Here is an 18891-nt window from a genome sequence, read left to right on the forward strand (position 1 = left end):
TCCAAGGATGGAATATCCTATACTCCATATTATAGTATACAATGAACTCAAATGCAAATGGCCAGTAGGAAGTAATTAAAATGGTTGGCTATGTCCTAGGTGTAGACTTCAATCGTTGCGGAGACCTTTGACTACAAAGTCTCCGGCCACATCTTCACTCACTCAATGACGACGGTAATAGTCCTCATATTTAAGCCAAGCTTACATCAAAGTCGATGGGCATCATTGTAACTACATCGATAAAAAGCTTCCACTTTCATAATTCTTTATCGAAACATATACCGTTAGTCAACAAAACGCAATCTGACATTCCTCATTACTTTCACTCACACTAATTTCAACATTATATATAAACCTAACTTCGGTGATATGTTTTGGGAAGCGAACATCTGTGGAATAATTTCATCCGGAAAACGTCCAGTCAACAACAACATCAGTGACGCAAACAACGACATCAAAACAAAAGCTGAGGGTCACTCTGGCAGCCCAATCTCCGGCAGCCCGAACGCTGTCTTCGGCCCAATCCATCCCTTGCTCTGCCAGCACCGCTCTTTCCGCGGTCCGCCCTCAAAGCCAAACATGCGAACTTCAGCCATGACGCAACAAGCAGCGTCTCCCGACGGGGATGCCCAATCCTGCGGACCCTCTTAAGTTTACATTCTGGCTGCCCAGGTGTAATGGTGGTGACTTGATGAACTCTCAGAGAACCCTCTTGGGAACTTTCAAAGTCGGGCCAGTTCTCGGTTTTGGGGATGTTGCTACAGGATTATCCCTCATCGATACACTTTTATCTCTTGACAGCTCTTTCGAGCTGCAAAGTTCTCCGACTGAAAAACTACGGCTAGCGGACATACCCCCATAATGCCATCTTGAGCTTGCAAGCTCCTCCTTGACTGGAAATTACGGTTTAGTGGATATACTCCCCATAACAGGATCTTCAGCTTTATTCATAGATCACGTTGAATATTTGTATTTTTCTTCCAATCGTCGTAATTGTCGGCTACAAACTCACGCTTCTCACATGAAACACGACTATTCACGTCGACTTTTAACTCGAGTGTTGCGACTTTTGTTTTTATTTCTGAATTATCATTTTAATGTGCAAGAGTTCTTTTTAAAGCCGATATAAATGGTACATATCAAAGATGTTTTCAGATAGATATAGTTCTATTCATTATATGTAAGTATGTGGAAGTCCTTAATTGTTAATTCATTCACTGCAATGCTAGCTGAGAGTAGGAGTTCAATTTAACACCAATTTTCTTTAAAATGCGAATTATTGGCAATTTATCAAAGAAGTTTTCAGATGTATATTATTCTATCTCAATAGATGTAAATACATTTTATGGCACATATAAAAGACAGTTTACTCACCTCTTTACCACCCATACTAGTGGATTGATAATTGTGTTGAGAATGCTTTACTTTGAGCAGCCTGTATTTTTAATACTACTGTTTTAGTCAGCTAACTACTGATAGACACTATGTTGTGCGGTGCGGAACTGACATTTGACATTTACTGATGTTACGGCTGCGAAGATGAAATGCGAGTTGATTACACCCTGTATGCTACGAAGCCATGAAAATTGCATATTGCGGGTCAGGAGGAATATTGTAAGCGGTGAGCTAGGACCGATTCGAAAGGACATGCCTCTACCACGCCGACGTCCCTCTCCCTCTCTGTGAAGTATTTTTCAACTTACAACTACGTTTGGCATTTGAACACCGAGTACCACGAAACACTCCCATACGATCAACAGTCTAGGTGCATGGCGTGTCAGACATATCTATACTGATGAATACGAAACTACGCAGTGCGTACTTTACCAACACACTTTACCTGGATGATTCCCGACTGATGATCCCATCTGTTCATGCATTCCAACAGAGAAGATGCCATCCATTTTCTGTCATGTCCCCTGCCTGTCCCAAATTTAAGTCCTGACAAACACTCTATCCTCAACCAACTCACACACACACCCCACACCAGCAAAATTTTATCACAACGTATCTCGTTTAGACAACGAAAACCTTATAAAAAACTCGCACAGAATTACATAACTTGAAACTAACCGCTTTACGGAATTCAAGTAACAACCTATAAAACATAAATGCCCTTGGTATCTGTGGGTTCTTATTTTCTTTATTTTTATTTTGTTTTGATTCATTCATTAATGTCCTAATGTCTGCTCCATAGAATTTTACAGGTACAAGATATAACGAACTATATGCGGAGAAGCATTGACATAGGCCATGGCTATGGCCCGCTTCCATTAAATCCCATTTCCATTCCTTTGTTATGTCATATTATGAAAAGTGCAAACAACAAATGCGTTGTCGGTTTAAACCAAACAATAAGTGGTGTTGATATCGCATCACTTAACGTGCTATTTGCGGAGGTTTCGTGTGTACAGTTGCGCACATGCTTGCACCTGTAATTTCGATAACCCGGGTCGTGGCCTCGCCCTTACTGATCTCATTGTTTCCGGAGTCTCGTTCGTATTAACTGAGAAATATAACATACATGCCTAAAGGAATATTTCCATTCTTAAGTGCGTAATTTGTAAATTATGAAAGCATGCATCATTGTGGAATGTAGTTTAGACTATGAAGAAAGGTTTATCTTAGGGGTTTCAACAATATGTATGTGTATCAAACACACATCATATATATACACACAAACAGAGACGAAGCAGCATGAATATTGTCATAATTTCATGTCACATTGCATGTGGCGGATTTAGTGTGTGGGTACACTAACTACAAAGTCTGTTGATAGTAATATACAGTGAGGGTTGCATTGGCGACTCTAATTTCTGCAGGTCTTAGAAGTGATACACATAAGGAAGAGAGTTTTTTATGGATGTCATTTTTTTTTATTATGAATATACACAACGTTTCGAGTTTATCCTAATTTCATCAGGTGAATGAATAGTATGAAGCAGAGAGTGTATATAAACATGTATATATGTACATGTAAGAACAACAAAATTATAAGACAACAAAGATGTAAGCTATATAATGTAATAATTGAATAGCATTATTTCAGTTAATTATGCCAAAAGACGCCAATACTTTCTAACTAGAGCTTAATTAGAGCTGAATAGAAGCCAACACTTGGCAGTTGAATAGTGTTGATAGGTGATGAACAGTAGACAGCTTGGGGCCGGGATTAACTTATAGGGAATGACTTCTAATAGATAAACACAAGGGAGATGACAAATAGAGGCCAGAACAAACAAAACAGAATTCTTTCAGGTCAAAGTGAAGCTGGTACGAGTTTGTGGTGAATTCATTTGTTTTCAATCTATCACTAATGGATTTAAGTGAAACTCGTGTTCATTCGAGGAGGGCCATATGTTCTGACTTATTTTAGGAGAGGACTTATCACGAACGGATTTCTCACCAAAGTCTCCTGTTATCAAAGTAATCTTGACGTATCGTTTCATGCACTGGCGGCAGTTTACGTCCAGCCTGGAAAATTTAGATACCAACCAATCTAATTATCTATACTTGATATTACACCCGATGCAATAATCAAATCGACATCAGCCACTTGACTCTAAATTAAAACCCGTGTATTTCCAACACATGAGTCAAATTCAAAATAACAACACATAGTGCATTCAATGAGAAGCCAAAGTGTCTTTGACAGAGTCGGGTACCCCGTCGCTACCCTTCCCAGCCTTGAATGCTAACTTTGCGTGGTAACGTTGCCGCTACGTTTGTGAAATAGATCAATAACCGCAGCTTTGTAAAAGACAACCTTTACTTTATGAATCTTTGCTCCATTTTAGGCAGCCTAATGGTTAAAGCGTTGGCTCCGTCACGCCGAAGACCTGGGTCTGAATCCCCACATGGGTTACAATGCGTGAAGCCCATTTCTGGTGTCCCCCGCCGTGATATTTTGCTGGAATATTGCTAAAAGCGGCGTAAAACCAAACTCAGTCAGTTGTTTCCATCTTAGGTCTTTAACAGCCAATAAGTACATGCCAGAGCAATAAATTAACGCTCTGCCATGGTCTGTGTACACCCACTTTATACCCTTTCCGATCAAGTACCCTTCACGATCCTTAAGATTGTTTGCAAACAAATATGATTGTTTGTGTACTCTCAACATTTATGAATGGTTATAAAATTGTTGGTTGGTTTAAGTTCCGTCGAAAGTTTATATCTACTGTAAACGTAAAAGCATTATCCCAAATTAACATCATCTTGACTATCCAAAAATTGTCAACAGTTACGACACTGTTTATGATTAAGAGCTGGTTCTCATAATTAAATCAACAACCTTTATTAATATAAATAAACGAATAGTCAATATAGACAATATGGAACATCGGATCCGGCATTTCACCAGGAATATATCAAGATTCCACTTGCCATTAATCAGCCTAAAATAGAAGAAAATGTCAATAAACTTTTCCTCCTCAATAATTGTAACATTTGGCTATCGTGAACAGTATAGGGAAATTAAGGAACTTATAACTTCAAACTTGAAGTTTGATCAACAAACCATTTTTAACCATTTGTTTGACAAGGGCACTGAGTTTGAATTCCAAATTCCGGGATACAAATCTCTGGTCACACTACCAGAATATTGGACAAAAGAAAAGAGGTGTTGGTACAGCTATGTGACAACATTAACAATAATACCAAGGCATGTTTGGCAATGGTCGTTATCAAGGTCATGGCTAAACACATATCAATTATTAGGTGGGGATTACCAATGACGACAGAATTATATATATATAATTATATAATATATATATAATTAATATGTCGTCATTGGTGTCCCTTTCTTTGGAAATAGTGTATGGACGAGACTGCAATGTGTCCTGTCTGAGGAGATATTCGATGATCGGGCCATGGGTCACAACTATCTGGTGACCGCCATAATTGGTGCTTGTTCAAAACCCGGTGACGGGTGGATTGACTGGGGTATACCGTAAGGATCAAGTCTGTAACAAAGAAACGGGCGATGTATCCTTGGATGTCAAGAACCTTGACAGGGTTGTACTACAACAGAACGTAAGCTATACCGGGCGATGTATCCTTAGGGTGTCAAGAACCCGACAGACCTTCGTACTGCAACAGAACGCGTGATACCTTGCCCTCAACGCAAGATGCATCTGGACCGGATACTGTCCTTACTGGTTTCTATTGAAACCGGTTTTGTTCACGTGCCATGCAAACATTTTACCTCGATATATTACTGGCCGCATAGAAGCATATCTGTTAACGGTGCAGTCCGCGGTTATATCGAAAGAAACATTACTGCAACCACAACTGTTCCTGGAAACGCGCCACAGAGCGCGATTTAATACCAGAAGCACCGTGATCGTTATACCGATAACCGTCCGGAAGGTTGCAGAAACAGGACGCCCATCGCCTTTGGTCACCGGCAGCACCATCCCGCAACCTCGTCCTGCTGCCATAGCCATGATGGCGCCCGTGCAGATGGCTGTAAAGTCCGGTCATAATGGCAAAATACCGTCTGACGCCACGCAACGCGCCTACCAGCCGAGAGATGGATCTTGTACCCACGGCTGTATTAGGCCGCCATGGAAAACATTGCCACAGGAACTCTATTTATTGTAAAGATCACGATTGCGACCAGCATGCGAGAGATGCAGATATTGTCCAGACGGAGGAGGGGAAGAATTGCGAACCCGATGTCCCAGCGGCTGCCGTCACATCGCGTGCGATGATGATGGCGTCTGTATGTCCAATCATGCGGACTTTAATTTTATAGGCAACGCTCTTGGTGAACAGAGCATCATTTCACTTTAAAAATTATTTCATTTTCCCTCCAGATCCAAGCTGGATTACGTGCTGATAATAAGCGAAAACCTAAACCCATCAGTGACATGGCTGTATATATAGTGATCTGTCAAATGATGATTATTACTATTATGTTTTTACAGATTAAAAATAAATAGTATACAGCAGAGAGTGTCTGGTATCCTGGACAGTCAGGCTGGTAATTTCATTAGCCTTTAGGCCCTACACGCAGCCCAGGACAGCCAGCCGGGACTTCTCCCAGGAAACGCTGCCCAGTTGGAACTCCACCAAGAACTTACGAGGATTATGCGTAGCCTTTCTGTATTCCAGTGTTTCTGTGAAGGGATGTTCTAGTGGAGAAACTGGCATCTCGGATCAGCGCTAAGAGATCAGGGAGGTACTAGACCAAAGGCCCGAGAATAAGGGAGTCTGACGACAGTCAGGGAAGCCAAGCGAGACATTTCCAAAAGGCGAAATCGCATATTTAGCATTTTCTTTTCCCTTGAATCTTGGCATAATCACGTTAAGTTGCCAAAGGACAGAAAATTCACCGATTATAAACAAATCTGTGGCTTCTATTTAATTTGAATTCTTCTGGGGCGCCAGTGGCATCTATTCCACAGAAAGTTTGAAAGCATCATTTTCCATGACGCCCTGGACATTCAGGCCGTACCATGGATAGAATTCGGAGTCAAAGCCATTGGTGGAATGGTGGAGACGGCATTAAAGGAGTCGGCTGATTACTGTTCTGTTCCACACACCGCATGCAAATACGATGCCGCACAACAGAAGATCTCTACAGCGAACGACTTAGGACTTCACCTGGTGTACTCCCGTCACCGTGGGGAGGAAGAGCTTCCCACATTAACTCATACCCCGACCTCCAGAATGATCAAGTATATAACCGACTGAGAGAGAAACGAGGCGGTGGGCTCTGTTATTAGCCATGATCCTTCTGGTCAGGCGGTCAAGACTCTGGATTATCTTGTTTGTCCAATCAACTAATTCAAAGCGAATAGGAAAGGACCGGCACAGCAGCCGCATTGATAGCTTTGACCTTGTTCCGAGCATTTAGCCTGAGCCCAGATTTCTTTAAACGAGCTTTATAATTGGCCCGAAGTTTGTCTTGAATCTGGGCATTCTGGAGCCTGTCTCCAACTCTGCATTACAAGACAGGTGCAGGCCCGATTCACAAAGACGTCCACAACCTTGTAACCTTACCGATCTATCATTAATCACTCGCCACGTTTCAGATGAATTACATTTGTCGAGTCCAAAATGTGTCTCGGCCAATATCATTGGAAAAAGACTCGACAAGGAGAACCTTCCGTTTCAGATTGGCATCTCCTCCTAGCAAGGAGCCTACGTCATTCATTTCCAGCTGATGAGTAAGCTGCAGTTGGGGATCTGTGCCGAGGAGGTCTGGGATGGCAACCCTTTCCATAAAGCCTCAAGCAAAGAATTTGAAGACCAACAAAATAGCAAAATGACTGAAGGAGTCCCCTGAATATTCCCTTCTGATTGGAATAGATTCCGAAGTCTGCAACTTTATTATGGCAACGATGATTAATGGTTTTATGTACGTATCGCATGATCCAAACAGAGCGCTCTATAACCAATGACACTTGTTTTCAAGCATCATATCTTCGTGTAACTTGCACACAGACACCTTGAAGCTGTACGATGACCAATATATCAGTTTTGTTTCCTTTATTGTACCCCTCCAACAAGCAATACGAACGTTATATTTTGCCGTTACACATTCAAGTTGTGCCATAATTTTTGTATGTTCATTCCTTAGGTGTACCGGAGAATGGAATCTTGATGAATCCGAACAAATGCGCCAGGAGCTGGTGCTGTTATTGATGTCGTGTTCGGTGTCATCGATAGTCTCACTGGTTGCCGTTGGTGTAATAGTCTAGAAGATGGCATCGTAAGCACCGAGGGATTTGTTCTAAAGATTCTAGTACATGATTCCAGCACTTCATATAACACGTTGAAGAGAAGCATATCTCTACAGGATTTAATGAACATATTATATGCAGATTCATGGGTGCTGAGGTGCTCCAAATATTGAATGTAGAAACGGTTGCGTATATACAGCTCCTCAATAACATTAACGTTCTCCATATCTAAGGTGGTATTATGTAGTGCCAGATGAAGACAGGACTGAATACAGTTCATTATACCCCATGTATATGTAATAAAGTACACTTTGCCTCTAAATTATTTAGAAGCTGAATTACGAGGACGTAAGCAGCAAACTGTATTTCTAAGATGGCAATTTAAGGCAGAGGAAAGTTCACAGAAAAACGACAGTGTCGGTGACCTGAATTAACAGTCCTCCCTTCAGACTAACTGACGGTAAGAAATCCAATAGTTAGATGGTTATCTCTACGAGAATGAAATGCATAAGTTGCATTTGAATTATTCATAGAGTTGAAACTATGAGTCACACTGAATGATTCAGCTACAATTCATACGGTGGTTGGAAATCAGATGGCTGTATTGGAAGACTAATGATCGCCGTCACATTGAAGAAACATGAAGTTAAAATCTGACACGTTTAAACAGTACTTCTGTTATAGATCTCGATCTTCACGCACCATAAAGCGCTATGGCTGGGTATACATGTTTCCTTCCATCTACTTTGGCGACAAATGCAAAAGAAGAATTGTATTCTAAGAAATAATATTTCACATTCTTGAAGAACGCTCTGCATCGTTGTTTGCTGCGGTCGTGAGTCATTGCGAACCCGAAGCAGCCAACCCGTCACAATCCAGAAGAGGCGAAGCTCCGCAGACTGATGAGGAACACGAATGAGACAAGTTCACTGTTCAGGACGCTTCGAGTTCATCCAATATCTGGTGAAACATTTCATGTCAAGGTGGTTGCGTTGATGACAAGTCGTAAGGTCCCTCGACGATTCCTTGACCATACGTTAAGAAAAGAAACAAATCTGGCCAGGAATAGGAAAAGACTTGGTCATGTCCACTGCGTCTGTACCATTGTGCATACGTAAAAGCTGAACCCACGGCGACGAAACATTTTCCAGAGACGGTGTTAAATACGTGGATGAAGATGTGCGTGTGTGTGTGTGTGTGTGTGTTTGTTTTGTGTTAATTTTTATTTTTATTAATTTTGTTAATAAACCGGAGATGCTACTACCACCAAAATATGTATAAGTTTAATGGTGGCTTTTAAGGAGGTTATTGGATGTTTGTTTAACGCAGCACTCCATCAATAGTAAGCAATGAAATCAGATATGTGCCATAAATGCTGCAGGGACATAACATGCACTATGCTCTTGTAATACATGAGAACTCACATTACACCTCTAACACAGCTTATTTTCATACTGCGCTTATATTGTGTGTGATTTGATCATCCATGACATTTGTTATGCACGTGAAAACATTTTGCATTTCAGATACTATAACTGTAACTTCCTTTACAGATAATCTATAATTTAAAGAACAAAGTGGCTTCATAGCTGAAGCAAAACGAACTGCCATTTGGTTTGTGAAGGACACAATGCCACCCCTACTGAAAAATAAGGATGTGGGTAATGGCAATCTATGAAAGCGGAGGTGCTTGAATACGTTTTGAAACTACAGAAATACAATCTGTTCAACATCCGAGTTGTGCTGTTTACTTATTTGCTTTGTATAACCTGATAACATATGGTGATATTTGCAGATCAGTCCATAGCGGATATTTTGCCACATGATCGATTCTAGTAATTTCTAAATGATAGTGGTGTGATGTGGCTTTTGCCAGATTCCTGAACTGTATAGTAAGCATGTATATGGTTGCTGGAGACGTATGGGAGGACTGCTTGATTCATGTCATAGATCTTTCAAGACGTCTCGTCTACATTGATATTTCAACAGTTGTCAGGAATCTTCAATCAGTTCATCTGGTTGGGTTTTTGGTGAGTTGATGTTTTAGATGTGTGACCTAATATTTAGATCGATCCAATAGTATTGATTAGAAATCTGTACCCTCGTCTTGTACAAGCATTTCTATCACCGTAATTTAACCGCAACAAGAGATGGTTAAATATTGTAGTAAACATTGATTTGTATTCAAAATATACAGCACAATACATGTATGTGAATAAGGATATAGTGAGCCAAACGAGCCACGTTGCTGGTCCACTGATCTTACAGACATTAACATTCCCTTGAGCTTAACATCGATGCTGATAGATAGTGAAGGAAAAAATGCGAAAACGAACGGACAATACTTCATATCAAAATCCACCGTACATGTGTCTTCATCATGCACAAGTAAAATACCTACTGACGCTGCAAAGCTTTTACAAGATAACGTGTTTACATACGTAAACATATATGCTTTTAGTCCCCATGCTACCATCATCAGGCCTATAACAAAGAACCTAACCAGTAGGCTGCGAGATTGTCATAACGAATGGTGGGAATGGTTCTTACGACGCTGTGGACTCCATTATGGCTCAACCAAAGACCGAAAATATTCCTTCCGTTACGTCACAGCCTCAATTTCGCCATTAAACCCTCGCCCGGTTCTTTTCGGAAATCCCTCGATAATACTTGTAGCGCATGTTTGTAGTTAAAGGTCATCGATAAAAAGTCGTCACAACTCTGGCATTTTTATTGACTTGTTACAACAACTACGCAATAATCTAACAGAAGCATACAGATGATCGCATTGGGGGCTCTTGACACCTCGTGCAGATTCCGGAAAGGAGCCAGTAAGCCTGGGGCCTATCTTAAGGAGGAATAAGTGGTGAATGGTGTCACTTGGGTCTCCTCTGGATATCAAGGACTATTTGATATGTCAGCTGTAATGGAAACGCGAAGTGGAATGAGCGTATTGGATTTACAGGTTTTAGGAATATTCCACTAATATAACGGCCGTAAAGACCAGGAAAGTACAAGACCCATTGAATGAGGATTGAGTGGTTACAAAACGCGCCTAGGGCCCGCATGCTAATAAAGGATATTAGAGACTATCTGAATTTGATGACGGAACTCAGTGTTTCACGCCCTGGCGGCAGAGCTTCATGCTGTCAACCACCCATTTTCTAGACCAGAATAAGTGAGTGAGTTAGTGCGTTTAGCTTTTACGCCGATTTTAGCAATATTTACAGCAATATCTACGGCAGATTACGAGAAATGGGCTTTACATAGTCTGGTACTACGTGGAATAGAACCTGCCAGCCGGACGAGCAAAACGCTTTAACCACTAAGCTACAGTCAGTTGTTTTACGCCGCACTTCAGCAACATTCCGTTTATATGATGGCATTCAAATGAATCTGTTTCTCCTGAACAGATAACCAGCATCAACAGCATGAGCATCGATCAGCGCAATTAGGTAACCGATGATATAAGTTAACCAAGTCAGCGAGCTCATCACCAGATCCTGCTTAGTCGCCCCCATGACAGGTATGGTTAATAGTTCATTTAGCCTGGACTTTCATGTAATTATTAACTTAGAGATACGTATAAATCATGTAGTTGGATAATATGCCATACAAAATACGCAATTCCGATGCTCTATTTTATTCTATTATTGAATTTAATCCAGTTTCACTGTATCAACAAAAATGAACGCAGCCAGCACACGATGCGATGTTGATTATTGCTCTTTCATAGTTCATATTTGTTGTTGGCGGTGCTTAATTTTTCTTCATGTATACCACCCATACTCGTTTGCACACGTCTTGGGAAAAGTCGAAGTTTCATTTAGAATGGAGAAAACGTTAATATGAAAGAAGGCGAAAAACCGTGACCACGATACAGGTAATGATACAAAGCGTTGACAGCAGTGATGTAGCAAAAACTATTTTGGCAATGATAAACCATGCATATAGCAACTTACATTGTTAAGTGATCGATATGACACCACTCTAACACCACCAAACTGGGTACATTATTTTATCTTATCAAATCACTAGTGTGTGCACCTTTGACACCAAAGTCTGAATTTTTTATCTAATGATATATACAGCCATAATGCCATTCACCAAAGTGATCAATTCGTCATAATAATCACCGTGATAACAGCTTGAATTACAACCCACGATTTCCCGCTGTTATCGGCACATATGAACATATTTGAACGCATGACAACCCCTGCCAACAAACCAAAGTACACCCAACAGTCAGTTGTGGCAAATGGATAGAGTCGTATTTCTTTTTTACCGTTACTCCTTTCTTCGGATGTTTTGATGGTGAGTATTTGAGATGATATCAGCCTTTGAGATGATATTACATACATTTGGTGGCAACGTTTAGCTTATCACCGAGCGCCCGGTGAAATAGCCCGCGTACCACAGCTACAGCATAACAGATGCAATCTCGCCTACTTATCACCGAATTCATATAATCAATAAATAGTGTACGTATCACGGTGAGCACTAAGTACGTGATGATGAAATTGACGCCGCTGGAGAATATAGAACGTTCCCTTTGATATATTAAAAGGGCGGTAGCCTATGGTTAAAGCGTTGGCTCACCGAAGACCTCGGTTCGATTCTCCACACGGGCACAATGTGTTAAGCCCCATTTCTGGTGTCCCCGCCGCGGATATTGCTGGAATATTGCTAAAAGCGGCGTAAAACTTAACTCAGTCATCAGTGATATATTAAAGTTAATTATTGACCTTGACCGTCACGATCCTTGCAAACAGAGCCAAAAACCCTGGCATTCTTAAATATTAATGCAGGGTTATAAAATTGTGGGTCTTTAGTTTCCAAACTTATAAACTTTCACGTTGCATAATATTCTAAACTGAATTATTAACAGTTACAACATTTATATCTGGCTCCTCCTAGTTAGACCAACAACCCTTAAGAAACTATGCTGGAATAGTTAATAAAAAGAATCTGGAACATCAGATCCGGCAATTCAACAGAAATGTACTAATTTACGGGTAATAATAAGCCTAAAATCAGAAGCAGGTGTCAGTATAAACTCTACTCCTCTAAATTTTAATGATTTTGCCATCCTAAACAATGTAGGCATTTAATGAGCGTATACGTACCTGCCTTTGAACAAATCATGTTTTAACTATTTGTTTGTCAAGGTCACTTAGTTTGAATTCCAAAATTGATATGGAATCTAGGACAATACACTTCCAGAATATTAGACAAATCCAAAAGCCAGTGTTCGTTGTCATAGTCACAAGCAAATAATAGGAACAATCTTTCATGAAAAGGGACACACCAATAACGAAGAAGAGAGATATGAACAGAAAATCTATTCTTTAACTTTACTAAATGCAATAATAGGAAACAAATTAGACTGAAAAGTCTTTCTTATTCAAACGAGTGTATAGTCCATGGGGTATGCATACAATACCACATTCCTTTCCGTGTGTACTGTGTCGATCAACTTTGATATTTGGTATATCTATTATTGTTACAAGTCCCTGGCAGCCTTTTGGTGCTCTCTCTGGACAAATCCAGAGTGTACCTGGCCTTATGATTGACATACTAGTAAAGTGGCGCTTACGACAGTTCCAATTGATAGAATGGGTCGGTGATATTAAAATACGCAGAGTTATAAAACTTCTATCCGTTTGGTGTAACGCATTATAACACATATATAATATGACACATTCTTGAAGTTAGCCAGTTCCCCATCGTGCTTAACTGATGGATGTCGACATGGAAACGGTGGACTATTGATGTCAGTCATGCGACGTTGGTTGCTATGGATTAAACCGCACCATCCTTAGCTGTAATGACAACTGCCGCCAGACGGTGTAACAGAATCACTGGGGAATGTTTGATATGCGCTTCGGTGATATTACGACCTTATGACTGCAACATATCCCGTCCGGAGAAGATGTTTGGGAGCATCACAACGATCCTCGCTATCTGTGACCGCTTATACCTGGTGCTTGTCTCGAAAACCTGTGATTTGAGGATTGGCTGGGCTGCGCACCGCAAGACTGTTCTGTAACAAAGAAACCGGCCAATGCAACTCTGGATGTCAGAAAACTTGGACAGGAGAGTACCGCAAACAGAACATGCGATACTTGGCTCCCCCAATACAAAATGCAGCTGGACCGGATACTGTCTCCATGGTTGCAAAACGTTTCTATGGAACATGTGGTGACAAAACGTGCCCCTCGATGCTGGACCTCTGGCCAGACAGAGGATCAGGCATAGCGTGAAGAGTGTAGCCCAGGGTATCATGGAAGACACTGTAACAACAACTGTTCTGAAACATGCCACAGAGGCAGGGATTGGCACAGGCACTGTGGACGTTACAACGGAACTTGTCTGCGGGCGCAGGATGGGTACGGGTCATCGTTGTGCCACTGGTGCAGCTCCTCCCGCAACTCTCGTCTCGTTATACAGCTACGATGGTGCCCCTGTGTAGATGGCTGTAAAGGTCTGGTTGGCATGGCAGAAACACTGTCTGACGCCATGCAGTACAACGTGCAAGGAATCACTGTGTACCAGTCGAGGATGGTTCGTGTTAACCCACGGATGTGTAAGGGGTTACCATGGAAATCACTGTCAGCATGAAATGTATTAATTGTAAAAATGACAGATATGTGACCAGTATGGGAGATGCAGATATTGTCAAGACAGATGAGGGGGAGAGAATTGCGGAATTCGATGTCCCAGCGCCTGCCATACATGTGATGAAGATGGTGTCTGTGTGTCTAACAGTTTCACTAAGCGAGTGCTGGATCCAGCAGATGACTCCCTATACAGATAGCCATGGATCGACATATCATCAGGTTCAGGCGGCTCACTACCATCTAAGCACACATATATACTTTGTGTCTTCTTCTTCTTGCTATGCAGTCCAATCGTTGCTATTAATAGATGCATAGTAACTTGCTTGAATGATGCTAATTTCCTTTATAGGGTGTTTTACTTCAGCACACCAGATTTTATTATTAGGAGATTATTCTATAAGTATGCAAGGTTGTTTAATCCTTTCCTGAAGCAAATCCTTTTGTGATGTTTTAACGAATGATTTTACGGATCTAACTTGGCAGTTTTAGCAGATTGTAGATTTTCAAAACTTTCAAATAAAAAACCAACGGTGGTACATGAAAAAAATGTGGAATATAAATAAACATTTAATTAGGTAGAATGTGAAATGTAGAAACATAATTATAAATTATAAAAAAATATAATTATAAATCAAGATTACAGGGTATTAAAAAACACATATGCGATGAGAGTTTCGATGAAACATGACAGAATTAAGGTAACAGGAATCTCATACAGGAATATTGCCGCTGATGAGACGTTAGATATTAACTCAATCACCCACTCCTATAGACTTTTGAACGGCTTCAACATTTCTATGGATGGTATTGATGAATTTTTTATATCTTTTACTCTCAATTACTGAATAAACATTTTTCACCTAATATCGAGATTGACGTTTTTAGGTAGATAATAGTATTTTCAAAGTTACATTTTCTTTAACCATCTTATAGAACACACACTACAAGCTGTCTGGTAGCCTGAACAGTTCCATTTCTGCAGGAACTGGTCTTCAATAAACCTTAAACTCTTTAACGCCAACCATGATGAAGCACCACACATATTTCCACCGTTCCACAGTTGTTTGAAATTGACTTTACAAAAGCCGTAGCGGCAGTTTCTTCAGCTATCTTTAGCTCCAATATGATTCATCTTATACAGAATAGAATAACACGCTTGTAATTACGTTCCCATACGGCGGGTTCCAATTTGAGTTTTCCGTAAATAATAATATAGTTTGCGTTGAATGCCAGTTTGGGAAATTTTGTAGTGAGTTTCCAAATGCCAAGGTTTCCAGAACAGTGCACTCTGGTACATGCCTTTACTGGCTACGAAAACTAACTATATAAATTTACCGTGAAATTCTTTTACATTACAGTTTCCTTTATCAAATAAGTAGACAAAGAGTTATTGGGTACATATTCTGCACTGTCGAAATTGTTTACGTAATCAGAGCAGCTTCTTTATCTATGATATTTAAAGAGCAACTGTGCACATATTCTACTGTGATATTACTTACAATAATCCGATCAGCTTCTTTTTGTGATATATTCAGAGAGGTATTATTTGCAGATTCTAATGTGGAATGTTTCGCACAGTCAGTAAATGTTCCTTATATATGATATTCAAAGAGTTTTTGTTCACATATTTGACTGTTAAGTTCCTTACATAATCAAATGCAGTTTATGCAGGTTCCAGAATAAAGCGTCTTTACACGAACAGGTGCCAGTTTTCTTCTTTGATAGCGTTATCATTTACAGATTATAATGTATATTTGTCAACGAAATCAGATGCAGCTCATATCTCTATAAATTATATCAAAGAGGGACAGATATTTGCAATAATACCGGATACTAGTTTCGTTATTGAAACCATTCAGATAGCTATTTGCATATTCTACTTTGAAGTTGATTTCAGCATCAGCTTTACTCTTCTTGTCTGTGATATCTGGACAGATATCATGTATTAGTTACAACACTGCTGGGGTGCAGTAGGATGCGACTGTTTTTCAGATGCCTAATAGCAAGCTCATGTACAGGAGACCATGCATTGGCACAGGTAGCCACCAGCATCGAGTACAAAATATAGACACTGCTTACCTACCTGGACCTGGTTTAGAGAGAGATCGCCGTACCCTGCAAGATGGGGTGGAGCCGTTTCTAAAAAGTTATCTACAGAGATTTGGCAAACCGTCATGAAAGCTCTTTTATTGTTCTTCCTTGCATCAGCCAGCAACGGTAATAGTACATCTATCTATATAGGTAGGTAATTGTTTCCAGGAAATTGCTCAGCAATTGAAAAATCAGCTTCCTTTAATCATGGCAGCCTTTAACTTTCTCCCAGTTGTACGTGTGATTTAGCTATGAGGGGTCATGGTTTCAGTGCGTTACCTGACTGTTGTGGACAACAGGGGGCGCCCAATCCTGTGGATCCTCTTGAATGGCATATACTGGCTGCCTATGTTTAATTTAGATTGGATGAAGTCTCATCTCAGAAGTACCTCTTCAGGAATATATACAGTTTTCTCTCTTCTAACCTTCGTTATGGATCACTACAAACTTTCGCTTTCTTCAACACATGAAACACGTCGTCGACTTCACCAACTTTTAACTCAGTGTTGCCATCTTTGTTTTAAGTTCAGAAATGATGAGATCAAATTACAGAGATTTTATCGATACGTTCCAGTGTTTCCGTGATGGCTTTACTTCAGTCCGGAGTAATAGCATGGAATGAGCCGAGGTCAGCAGAATACGATATTAATAAACGGGTTGTACCGAAGGGCGGCTGTCCTGGGTGGTGTAGTTAGCTGAGTAGATTGTCGTAGTTTGGGAAATGGAAGTTCGCTGAAAATGAGCAACATGCTCCAGTCATCTTGATACGTCATCAGCATATACAGATCTAGGAAACACATTGCTCTTTATAAATTAAATGCTTTGCATATGATTGGCACGGCTCAAAACAATTGAAAAACTGATTGCCCTATATAAATGAGACTGTTTCCACATCTCATATTTTTCTTATAATATGCTAACAAATACCTTCAATCCAAAGTGAATGCCAGTATGACATAATACTATGAATCAGTGCATACATTATGAATATTTATTATTCTCATTACATAGATAATTGTGCACATGAATGAATTATCTTCTCTACAATACAATCTGTTGTACTAAATGTACAATGTTTTCATTAATGACTTGGTTCTGTCTAAGATGGCTTCGCCAGTTTCAATTTGAGATAGCTGAGAACACACCATATGACGCCACCCTTGTTAAACATCTGGGTCTCCCCTCGAGAGTCAGGGGAATTAGACTGGATTGTTAATGAGAACACCTTTGTTTGACATGATGGATTATGCAATATATTTAGCTCCAATCCTGATATATAAGCTGAGGGAGAATACATTCAGCAAACGTTGTCAACAATTTACGCATACAGCAGCTCGCTATATATGCTGTGAGTGGTACAATACTGATTTTAATTTTCACTACTCTTTTTGTTCAGTTGAATCTGTTCCTTTGGCAAATAACCGAAAATAATTCCTGGCATCGACCTTTTATATTACATAGTTTAGTTTATTTATCATACAGGCATTTTCAGTAAACCTTATCTGTCTAAACTCAGTCACGACGGAAATTATCATAAATAATGTGTTCACATGTAGACTGAAACGGATAATTATAATGCGCTGAAATGGGATCATGTGACATCATGCGTGTCTTGGTGTAACCAACGCTGGTACAGATGCTTATGTATCGTATTGTCCTATGACCTTGTCTGACAACCTACCAGACATATGTTAAACCATGAAAGAAAAGACGTGCCGTGTGATAGAGTGAATTTGTTTGGTTGTTAGAAACAAAATGGACAATGTACCATAATGTGTAGGATTTTTCTTACTTTTCTTAAAAGCTTCTGATTTGGACATGTAGGTGATAACAAAATCGTGGCAAGTTTTTAGTCGTATTAAATATTATAAAACATGTAACGATTTATCTGTGAAACGAAATCTGTTTTAGTCACACAATGAATCCTTGGATACATTCTATATAAAAGTGATCTGTGAAAAACTCTTGTCATTCATTGGGGATTTTTATCTTAACTTTCTGTTTCTGGTTTCCATTTCGGACTTTGAAAGAGCACAGTACGAATGTTTGAACCAGTGGTCATGGGATTCCTTCACTCATGGGGGTGCAGCTCTGTAACCTAAGTCAATGTGCTTCCGGTCATCGTGGCCGGCAGTGCACGCTTTGTAATTCCCCATGATGGTTCGTCAACTGTCTGGTAGAGTACAAACTTCAATGAGTTATTCAGATGATTAGAATATTACAGTTTTACAACATGTGTTGAAACACAAACGTGGAGAATCGGGATGCGACCCATGTTTTAAAACTTACTAGCTTCGCCCAAAGAACTCACAAATACACAGTTAATTGCTGTGTCCTATGGGACTGGGCCTGCTGTCTCACAATAAAAAGTTATCAACTTGATCAAAGGTTACATTTGACTGAGATGTGATTATAATAGGACGAACCCGCTGGTGGTATGTTTGTACATAATTAATATTTCAGTGAAGAATAGATCTTTGTGAAACTGGAGA

The sequence above is a fragment of the Haliotis rubra genome, unplaced genomic scaffold (genome assembly GCF_003918875.1).
Source record: "Haliotis rubra isolate DU_JTF1 unplaced genomic scaffold, ASM391887v1 Scf1746, whole genome shotgun sequence".
NCBI classification, from domain to species: Eukaryota; Metazoa; Mollusca; class Gastropoda; order Lepetellida; family Haliotidae; genus Haliotis; species Haliotis rubra.